The following is a 12,012-nucleotide window of genomic DNA, read 5'->3' as shown; positions in this document are numbered from 1 at the left end:
ACGTATTAAGGTCTCGACCTGATCCTTGAGGTTAACACACTCATCGGTATTATGGCCGTGGTCCTGGTGAAAATGGCAGTATTTGGACTGGTCCTTCTGATTGGAAGGGGTTCTGGATGGTTGGGGCCATTTGAGGGGGTAGTCCCACTAGATCTAGTTGAGGACTTGTTCCATAGGGGAGTTGAGAGTGTGTACCGCTCGAACCGACCGGGCGGTCGGACTTATATCGGCCGGTCAGCTCGGGGGGGTCGGTCGGTATAATGTGGTGTTTGGGTATTATACTGGGTGTTTCTGGCTTCTGAGTCTTTTCGTTTTTCTCGGGGGATCGGGTGTTTTGCTGTAGGGTCTTGGCGGACGGCTAGGGAATCTTCGGCGTTCATGTACTTTTGGGCTTTGGAGAGCAAGGCTGCCATGGAGTTGGGAGGGTTTTTGGAGAGAGAGAAGAGGAAGTTAGATGACCGTAATCCGGCCATGAAAGCTGTAAGGATGACCTTATCATCATTTTCCGTCACCTGCAGGGCTTCGGTGTTGAAGTGGGTAACGAAACTGCGCAAGGTCTCCCCCTTGGTCTGGCGGATGTTGAGGAGTTGGGTTGCCTGACGGCGTTGGCACTGGGCCCCAATAAAATGACTGAGGAAAGAGTCACTGAGATGCTGGAAAGTGGAGACGGAGTCTACTGACAACTAGCTAAACCACAGCCGAGCGGACCCCTTCAGTGTCACGGGGAAAGCTCGACACATGATCTCGTCAGGGAATGCGTGGAGGATCATGAGGATTCTGTAGGTCTCCAGGTGGTCGACTGGGTCTGTCGTACCGTCAAAAGAGTCGATGGTGGGCATTTTGAACTTGGGGGGTAGGGGTTTGTCCCGGATGGAGGCAACAGATGGTGAGTTGACCGTGGTAGAGGGTTTATGCTGGATGTTCTGCATGACCCCTTAGAGTTGGAGCTTTATGGCTCGGAGTTCTACGTCTTAGAGAGGGATGTTGTCACCACCGGAGGGTAGCGGAGGTTGGACACTACTGGCTTTCCCTTCAGGGGTTGGTGCCAGGATCGACGGATGCGGGGGTGGACGTGGTGGATTTATATGTGGGGGAGGAGGTTGCAGGCCTTCCAAGTTGGGTGGATAGGGCTGCGGGATAGTATGGCTCGGGGCTCGTTCTTGGCTAAGGGGAATATCTGGAGGTGGTGGATATAGCGACCCCGGTCTTTTCCCATTTGATTATTGTATCCGGTCTGTTCCGTAGATTCTGTCATTGTATAATTGTTGTTGTTGTTGTTCCTTATTTTCTCATTTGGAATTATAGGATATGTTAGGCAGGTTTGTTCAGGTTGGTTGGGTTTAGAAACCAAGTGTTGTTGTCCAGAATTTTGGTTATTCGCTCGAGCGAGGAGTTTGTCGCTCGAGCGAGATGTTGTTTTGGTTCTTCGCTCGAGCCGGGGTTTGGTAGTCCGAGCGAGAGTTTGCGTCTGGGTTGGACCTGAAGCTTTGCATTCTTGGCTCGAGCGAGCTTTTCTTCGCTCGAGCGAGTTAGTTTGTTCTTCGCTCGAGCAATAGTTCCTTCGCTCGAGCGTGAGTCTGGTTTCAGACCTGAGGGTTTGAGTTCTTCGCTCGATCGAGCTTTCTTTCGCTCGAGCGAGCTTTTGGGTTGTTGGCTCGAGCAAGGCTTCCTTGGCTCGAGTGTAGATTCTCTGTGTCTGGTCGCTCGAGCGACAAAGTATTCGCTCGAGCGAGCCTGTCCAGTTTAAATACACAGCAGCGGGATTTGATCAGTCTTTTTCATATTCTTTTGATTCCAAACCCTAGGTTCGACCTCTCTCTCTCCCTACTCACCTTCTCTCTTAGGTTTGATCTGTTTAGAGAGTGTTTCAACCCTAGTTGCTTTATTAAAAAGATAGAGGGAGTCAAGAGCTTTCAACATTTGGCAATTTGGAGCATTTTGGTCTTTGGGCACTCATCTCTGTCTTCACCATTTGGGTTGTTTTCTCTGAGGTAGGGATTTCCTACTCCAATTTATAGGTTATGTTCTAAGTTTTGGTATTTTAATATGTTGGGAATACTTTGGTAAATTTTGGGAAAAACCCTAGTTGAATTATTGAATTGATTTGTATAAGTAATTCATGGAATTGGGAAAAGATGGTTAAATTCATGGAATTGGGGAATTCATTGATTAAATGGCGTAATTGGATAATTTGAAATCATTTGTCTATTGAATTGTGGACATAGTTATTTTCAGTTTAGAAATAACTGTTTTGGGCTATCGGTGGAGGATAGTTGTGATTGTTGTAGACAATGCATGTGGATTAGGATTAACTGAAACTAATCACATTGGTTAAGTCATAAATTTTGACTATTGCATTGATAGAAATTACGTGTATTGATTGAGCATTGCATTTGCATACATTGTTTTGTGTGTGGGAGGAGATAGGGGATGTACTCCACGGTTTAGGGGAAGATAGGGGATGGACCTCTAAACCGGATTTTGTTTGGGAGGAGATAGGGGATGGACTCCATTAGCATCACTTTTATGTGTGCTTATTTATATAGAAGTGTTTTATTGATACAACACTAAAATGTGTATCAATCTGGAAGTATGAAGTGTTTTGATTTATTTGAGCTTGAGTCTCATTTGTTTGTTGATATTGGAAGGATGTGAATACGATATATTTAATTCACTGTTGTAAGTTTGGCCAGGTTCTGAGCCATGTTAATAAAACTGGGAAGTAAAACGTATCTTAGACAATAGTGTCATGAGACTGTAAAATGAAGTAATTGATTATCCTGGTTAACCATCTGTTGAATGCTATTGCTTTATTCATTGCTTATATGTGGTTTAGTATATTTCTACTGGGCTGTGGCTCACCCTTTATGGGAACATCATTTTCAGGTTCAGGGGATAAGCTACCTCCAAGGACTTAGCTTGGAAGGACTTGGATTCTGAAGACTATTTTTCTGTTGTTTGCTTTTATTTGTTAGTACATGTAAACACTCAAGCCTAGGGCTTTTCTTGTATTGAGTTAGAACTCGTATTTTTGTATCCAAGTGTTGGCTTGGAAAGATGTAAGCCTGTAGGGCATTTTATTCGATTATTTAGTAGTACTCTGATGAATGAATTAATAAAATGTCTTCTTTAAATAATGCATGTCAATGATATATAATGGGTTAATTTTGAGGGCGTTACAGTGGAGGAGGCATAGGAAGGTTTCTCTGGAGTAAGGTGTTTATCAGGGCTTGGTTTTGCTCGGCCATGCGGGTAATGCTGTTGGTGAGCTCGATGAAATACTGTGGTGGATTGTTTGGATTGGGAGGGTCGGTTTGATGGTCGGCGGCATTATGGTGAGAAGCCATGGATCTAGTCGTGACCATACACTTTGATTGGTAGTAGGAAAAGGTTATTGGGATAGGGTATCCGGCGACAATGAGCACAACTGGCGCACAGAGCAAAGTCGTTCCCACAGACGGCGCCAACTGATGATACAATTAATATACCACAGGTACCTGGCAGAACGGGTCGGACTAATCCACACTTCTCGTGCCAATATCCAAGTGATCAAACCCACCAATGAACCTGCAGACAAGTTCAACGGGGAACGGGGAGTCCCCCAGTGAACCCTCTGATGAGTAAGTCAGAAAGAGAAGTAGAATGTAGAGAGAGATTGGAGATAGGAAGAAGGGTGAGGGGGTGCTGTTCCGATGGGGAGGTGTTGTCGTAATAAACGCTGTGATGGGCTGCATTAATGGCGATGTGCCGTGGCAATAACTTTGCAGATCTTTGTCTGCTGATGTAGCTTGTCTTTTACCTGCCACATGTCTGAATGTCATTGGCTCGTTATGCCACGTTGGATTCCAGCTGTTTTGGACTTCACCAGCTGGGTTATGTATTGGGCTCCCAGTGATGGGCTTGGGTTGTTCATAGTGGGCTATGGCCTTTATGGGCTTACCCATGTCAAGTTTATTACACTCTGTTACGTATTATGAAGTATTGATCTCAATAAAGTTAAGTAGGACTAGTTGGAAATTGGCATGTATGGATCACATTACACGTAATTTCCATGCTACGCATTCATGATTGATCTATGTCATTTAGCTGTATTGGTATACATGACCATTGGTGGGTTGAGTTACGATTAATGTAACAAAGACCGCTTTGATCCTATATAATATAGTTAATGGACAAGATTGTTTGGATACCCTCAGGTCATGATAACAAAGTTCTGAGCTCACTAAAGTTAAACACATTTATTAGGTTACATATGTGGTCCAGTGGGAGATTGTTGGATTAATTTCTAATTGGGACCACATATTTAAATGTGTGTGTTATCATTTATCAAAAGTCTCAAAATTTAAGTGATCTAATTTAGTTAGCAGGTTTAAAGGGTATATTTGTCATGGACCTAGTGTGTAGATGCTATTTGTACAATTTCTATTTTTATGAGGGGCAGAAATAGAAATTGTGTAAGTTGGTTATTGATTGGTGTTCAATTGCCCACGGTTGGTTTTTTATTTGAACTGCCACCAATACAAATGGTTATGGTCCCAATCCTGCCATGCATATGCAAGAACAACATAACTTCTTCAAATCCTCTCTCTTAAAAGAAAGCATTAAGGTCATAGGAAAGGATTGGAAATCATTACCACAGGCAATCCCGTCTATCAATCACGCTTCCGTTTAACCATAACGATGGAATCGGGTACGCAATTTTGTTTTAATTTCTTGATAATACACATGATACATGATCCAAAGTTTAAGTTTTTTACGTTATGAAATTAACAACTCTATCCCATATAGATGCTGTATCATCAAATTCATCCTCGAAGATCCTTGCATTCATTTCCAACCAAATCACCCAAAAATTGAGAAGACAACACAATGACACATCACTTTTGCTTTCATCGTACCTCCAAAGTCCCAAAAATCCATTGAAACCATTACTTTTACTAGACAAGATCCTGGAGCCACCCATTGGACATCAACCAAACAAAAGAGATGATGCCATAGATCCAAGAATAAGTGATCCAAAGCCATATTAAGGTTATTTTGTGAAGTTGAGTCATTTTTCTATTTCTTATGGATTCCTTGCCATTCTGAACTATTGTATTCACAGATGTGCACCTAGGGTAAATGTAATCTTATTCACTTATGAGATGGGAATCTATCACATACAAAATCCACGACCACTTGGGAAAATGCGAACTCTGATTTAAAGAAAGTTTTTTTGAATGTTATCTTTCTTTTATTTGACACTAGATCAAGAGTTAATCCTCCGCCTTCCAACAAATAGTCTGTTAGTTACCTTCCAAATCACTAATACAAATTGGCCTTGCATTGCTTTGATATCCAGAGAGAAGTTGTTCTGGCAAGAAGGTAGAACCCGACCCAAAAAAGAAAGGAAAATTGCAATTCTTTGTTAACCAATTACCATGACTATTGTGTACAAATCTATCACCTGAAAGCATAAATTTTGACATCCTAAATTTTTGAATTGATTTGACAAAGCCTGTACATCCGAAATTTTGCTTGATTATGGCTTATTTGGAGGGAGCATAACACGAGAGCATTCCAAGGTGTTGAGGAGCATGTGCATAGAATCAAGAGCTTTTTCTTGTCCATTTTGTATTGCTGGTCTTTTGGGAGGGTTTTGCCTTCCATAGACACTCTTTTCGATTTTGTAGATAATTTGTCTTGTAAGAATCCTTGGGATTTTTGGCATATTATAGGAGTTGTCCTTTCTGGTCTTTGGAAGTTGTTATGGTGTAACCTTCTTCCCTTTTTGTATTGGCTTCTCCCGTCCATATTTAGTTAATGGATTTTATTTACTTAGCAAAAAATATGTTGTTTTTTCTGCATACAACGTATCATACATTGAGTAAGAAAGCCACAGTCCCATAGCAACTCAGCTCTGCCAACCTTTGGGAAGAAGCTTTTTTGGCTTTTTGGGCTAAAATAGCACTAAAAAACAAAATAGGCTAAATTTGTCAACAAGACAAAATGTCACATCAAACCTATAATCATTTCATTTTTTTTCTCACAAACATCACATTCAACTACACAAAAAAACTAACCCTCTTCCCCAACACAACTATTTTAGCCTACTAAAATAATCAAAAACTAAAATAACTTACTAAAATAGCCAATTTCCCAAACGGGGCCATTATTTTTTAAATTCTTCATGTGACTGCAATTAAGGAGACTAGGAATGTGACTAAACTCTTGAGGAGTCTCAAGGCTCATTTTATTTACCTCAACAATTTCGAAAGGTGCTAGCTGTGTATATATACGATCCTTCCTCTTCTTGCATAAGAAGTTCCAATCCATAGCGTTGCTTCCTCCCTCTAATTTCTCCACGGTGCTGCTTCCACACCATCTCTCTGTCAGTTTTATTCTCTTCTTTTTTCTCATTTTCCAAGTGTCAACATTGAATCGAATATAGAAGAGATTTTCAAATTGTGTTCAAGGTCATGCCTGGGTTTTCATGTATGCATGAATGATCATGATCTCAAAGATTAATATGATGTATCGGAGTAGTCTTTCAATATTATCATTTAATAAACAAGTATGGGAAGAATGTTCTCCCCTAAAGTCAATATTATGATTATGTACTCCATTTCTTTAAACATCTCCTTAGCTGCCATTTCTATTTCAATTTATGTTATCGGAAATTGCTGGTTTTAAGTTAAAGATAATAGAGGATAAAATGTATGGTAAAAGCAGGTAGCCCGAAGACACTTCCAATATAAAAAGAATGCTTTGTCCTTTGGATGGGTGTATTGTGAGTCACATAACTTCAGTGTCGCTGCTTGGGACGCCCAATTTCTAATTCACTCAGGACAAAGGCTGTTGGAGCTGTGAAGACAAATTCTGTATTGGGGTCAAGACTTCACGTCTGTAACTACGAGCTTGGTATCGTTTTCATTGTTCCACCATCAGATGCAAACAGTAGTCCCAACCATAAGAGTACAAGTTTGGATGATATTATTGCTATTTGTTGTGCCTGCCCCGAAATATAGACCCAGTGACACACCAGCAACAAAACAGGCTATGAGAGAAGCATTGTCTGAACGTGGGAGAAAGATATCTATAGAAGCAGTTGCATCGGGATTTTTGATGGAAGAAGAAGAAGAGATTCCAGATGAAGAAGAGGAAGTATTGGAGGCAGCTGATTATGTCGCAAAGGAGCTGGAAGATGAGAAAGCTTATGCTGATATACTATGGAGCCAAAGTTGATTCATTTGGTCTTTTGATTAAATTTCTTGTTGAGAGGAAAGTAATAGATGGCTTGAAATGTTCATGTATGTACTTCCTCCAGAGCTGTCATAGAGAAATGTAAAATCTGAAGAGAATGTTGTATTCTATATCTCTAGATTAGATTGAAGGGGATTGATGTATAAACTATTGGTTTTAGGATTTTAGATTTTAGAGGTGCCATTATTTGGGAGGTTTGAAGGTTTGGTATGCCAAAGCACTATTCTTTTCATTGGTTTGTGATTGTATTGGGGTTTGAGTAGGTCTTTAGATTTCCATTGTTTATCTACTAGTGGCATGAACTGAAATTAAGAAAGAATGAAATTGCAAGAAAGTGTTGATCTGTCTTCATTTTCAAGCTTGCCTTCAATTTTTATAAGCAGTGGCCTTGAAGATTCCTATTTGAAGTTGGTTACACCAGATTGATTGGAATATACTGTTAAAATCTTCAGGACTTGGGATCCTATGTGTTGGAGTTTTTTATATTTCTTCTCGAGCAATGTTAGGAACATAGAATGGATCACAAAATAATTTATTGAAAATGCAATAGATGGTTAGGGTTAAACTTAGTTATGATGGGTCAACATTCAAAATAAATTTCAATTTGTCAATACACTTTTTGTGATCTATTATGTATTTCTAATATATGTTCTTAGCATTAGTATTTCTTATTTGAGCAACAAAAGTCATTTACTTCATTATTTGTTTCACTCCCTATTCATTCTTTCTTCCATATACCTCTTAAGTTTTGAAAATAACGGGATTTCAAGCAAGTAATATTGGGCTCCCATTGAGCCGGTGTTAAGCTTAAAATCCTATTAATTTGAGAATATTTTTGTCATTTCATTGTAATTTTTAACATGGTCATGGGCCAAGTTAACATATAAGAGCTTTTTGTATATTAACAATTAAAGTAAGAGAGGTCTGTATGTATAATGTATTGCTAGTTAGGAAAAAAAACAAGATAATGTAATTTCAAAAATTAAAAATGTGATTTGCATATTTTTTAGAAACTTTAAGGGAAATTTGTATAGTTAATTCAAACAAGAATTAAAAGAAACATAAAAGAATTGTCATCACAATGACCAATTAATTCGACTTGCCAAAGTTTTGCTACAATCATCGCTTAGACTTGTTATATATTAAATTCAATATGATAATTTCGTTTAAGAAAAAAGCATTTAAATTCACAATATTAAGTATTTCTTTATTTGATTAATTTCACAATGATATATATATATATATATATATTTACCAATCGGTGAGAGAATAATTACAAATATAAGGAACATTATATTTAAGGAGCATTTATTCATAAATTTCTCTTTACTTACTTGTGTTTCACTTAGACTAAATTATCTATATAATAAGGGAAGAAGGTTTTTGAAAATGTATAAAATGTATGTGAGATACATTTTGATCCAATGGCCTATAACAACCGTGGATAGATAACAATGGCTCAGATCTATGTATTTCCCGCCCAAATATTTGTCTCTCAGCCTTCCACCTACCCACGTCTCTCTCTCCCTCTCTATTCTCACCCACGTCTCCTCCACATTACCTCTGTATCTCTCTCTCCCTTCCTCCCTCTCTGTTCTTCTTCTTTCGCTCGCTCCGACGCTGCTTTCCAGTCCTTGGTTTCTGCCTCTCGAACTCGGCTCGCAAGGTAAGATCTCTCTCTCTCCCTCTTTGTTCTTCTCCTTTCCTACCCTTCCTCTTCGCTCGCTCTCGACGTTGCTCTCCGGTCCTCGATTTCTGCCTCTCGAACTCGGCTCGCAAGGTAGTCCTTGGTTTCTACTTCTCCCCTTCTCTCTCTGTTGGGCTGTGTGTTTTTATTATTATTGCGATTTCTGATACTGTTTGGTTAGTTTTAGGTTTTTTTTTTGAGTTCATCGTGTCCTGCCTCTCTCTCTCTCTCTCTCTCTCTCTCTGACGGGCTGTGTCAACCCTGGCTTCAACTGAGAAAAATTTTAACCCCAACAGCTTGATTGCTTCCAGGAGATATAATATATTTGTCTTTGCCCATGGCTTTCCAATAACCAGACCCCGTGATTCCCTTGCATTTGTTCACATTCTTTTTTGATCTTTTGCAGAAGAAATACCTTTTCTCTTTCGAATCACCTGAACCATGAATAGAGAGGGGGAAAAAAATCATTAAAAACAAAATTGAACACAAACACATAAAAAGGGTCTATTTGATTTTGTTTGCTTAGAAGAATTTATCAATTTTAATTAAACACAAACACATAAAAAGGCTCTATTTGATTTTGTTTTTATTTTCTTTGTTCAATTTTTGGTGCTTATAAAATAATGAAAATTTTGAAAGTATCCATAGATTTCAAATATTTTTATTTGTGTGTGCAAATAATTTTTAAAAGGTGATTGACTTTAGAATTTTTTTCAGAAAATATTTGATGTCCCCTAATATATGACACCTAGAAGACATTGCATGCTCCTTATTTAAAACCAATCACATCTATACAATCTTGGTTTAAGGATGTTGCTAAATTTATGTACAAATTGCATTTTGAACTATTCGTTTAGTTGATTTTAACAGGGCATGAAAGCAACCAAACATTTGTCGCAATTTAGTAGGAATTAGGAACTAGGTAGTAATAAGTTAAGTGAGGAATAATTGTAACTAACCAGGCAAGTCCCAAGGGTTGGTCTGGAAAACATCAAGATCAGGAATGACAGAGGCAGGCAATGGAAAAGAGTGGATCTTTCGGTTGAGGTACTGAACCACAAGCTCTTTATCAGTTGGGTGGAATCTAAAATCGATTGGAAGTTTCATCATCATTCCTCTATTTCTAACCAAGTTTGCCTTCTCCATCTCCATCTCCATCTCCATCTCCATCTCCATCTCCATCTCTATCTCTATCTCTATCTCTGTCCAAGATTTATCCCTGGCTTCAACTGAGAAAAATTTAGAGCAATATCGAAAGGGTTTCATAACCTTATCCTCTTTAACATCAACAATCAATTCTCATGCTTCTCATGAATTCAAGGTAAAATTTTCTTAGCTCATATTCATGAATTCCTGATGTGTGTGTGTGTGTGTATGCGTGTGTGTGTGTGTGTGAAGTGGTGTATTGATTTGTGTTTCTCACTCTGTGTGTGTTTAGTTGAGGGTTTTTGTGGATTCAGAAAATGGGTTCTGAAATAATTCACACTACTGTGATGAGTTAGTTTGCAAATGGGTTTGTTTGTAAGCACAGAAAATTCAATCATGTTGATGAAAAATTCTATGTTTATGTAAAGCAAATGGATTTGGGTGATTTAATTTTGTTTATTTTGGGGCATTGCTGCAGGGAAAGCATGTTATTGTTTGGTTAATTTTAGGGGTTTTTTTGAGTTCATTGTGAAATTTGATTATATTCGATTGGATGTTATTGTTGTTGTTATTTATATTCATGTTATTGTATGTACGAATTTTTTCTCGGAAAAAAGTACCCATAAAGTGTCTTCAATTTATAAATGCGGTTTCACACAATTGCAGCACCTTCGATCTTCCTTACCATTTCCAGACTTGGCTTGGAGAATGAGATTCAATTATTATGGTGTTACCCACCCTCCGAAATTTCGACAATTTTTATTTATTTTTTTAACAGGAAATTTCAACATTGTCGAGGAAGCATCATTGTATCAGCGAAGTTTCGGTTCGGTTCTTATCCTCGAGACAGTGAGTCTTCGCTCTCAGTTTTTGGATTTGATGTTTTGATTTCAATAAATTTATTGATTTCTAATTTATCTTATTTGAAATATTGTATTCCAGTATAAAAATTGTTAATTTCTGTGTTTGATATTAAAGATTTAGATTTTGTGACCAATTTTTATTTTTTATAGTTATTGTAACGATTTTATCTGATGTAAAAATGTGAAACAACACATCTAAGCAAAAAATCAACTCAAAGAGAAAGGAAACAAGTCACCAATTCCTTTGTTTTTTTCAGCTATGTTAACTCACAATTTCATTATTCTTTTTTGTTTTCCTCAAAGATGTTTGGTTCATAGAATTGTACAGCATTTGAGGATAATAGAGTATTTAACAATTCCTCCAAATTTGAGTTCGAATTCCCAAACGAGGCACAACTCTTGATAAAACAATATAACCAAGAACAATAAAATGGCTGCTTCATCCACAAAATAAAAATTCAATGATATGATCAATTTTTTTTAATATGATATCACCGTTATATTAATTTTTTTTTTAATGTCCAATGCCCATTTACAAACGAGTAATAGTGTGATAAGTAAATTTGTTTATCTTATCATCATCTTTACATTAGTGGAATGGATCCCAATCATTAATTCAATTTGTTTTTATGGGATGATTGATAGTGGTATCATGGCTCAACACAACCCATATGTTGCACATATTGTTTTATAGTTTGGCAACTTAATTTTAATAGGACTTCTACTATAATATATCCTTTTAGTGGGGAACCAAAATTTAAAGCTTAAATAAAAAATAAAAAAAACTATCCATGCATTCTTCTTTAATTGAATTGTCATTTGTGCTTCTATTTTATTGCACTTTTCATTAGGTTGATTTAAGAAAATTAGTTCCATGATTGTATCCATAAATCCTATATCACATCTAATATAAGAAAATTAGTTCCATGATTTTTTTATAATCCATGTATGCATGATCATGTGGTAGATAATTTATTTATTCAGACTAAAAGATTTTACTTTAGCTGCTTTGTTTTCTTTTCACCCTCACATTTATATATTTTTGTCGAAAGTTATCTTGCATAATCTTTGCTT

The 12,012-nt window shown here is 37.6% G+C and overlaps 1 protein-coding gene and 1 pseudogene across 3 annotated transcripts in view; one reads left to right on the top strand and one right to left on the bottom strand.

The window, feature by feature from the left end:
* Positions 1–12,012, top strand: part of LOC114299455 (putative disease resistance RPP13-like protein 1) — a 224,943-nt gene that overhangs the window by 34,727 nt on the left and 178,204 nt on the right. The window lies entirely within an intron of this gene.
* LOC145812985 (NAC domain-containing protein 83 pseudogene) lies at positions 9,197–10,093 on the bottom strand (annotated as a pseudogene).

Source organism: Camellia sinensis, chromosome 15, assembly GCF_055761805.1.
Source record: "Camellia sinensis isolate YWXY chromosome 15, ASM5576180v1, whole genome shotgun sequence".
Taxonomy (NCBI): domain Eukaryota; kingdom Viridiplantae; phylum Streptophyta; class Magnoliopsida; order Ericales; family Theaceae; genus Camellia; species Camellia sinensis.
This window is presented reverse-complemented; position numbering and strand designations above follow the sequence as displayed.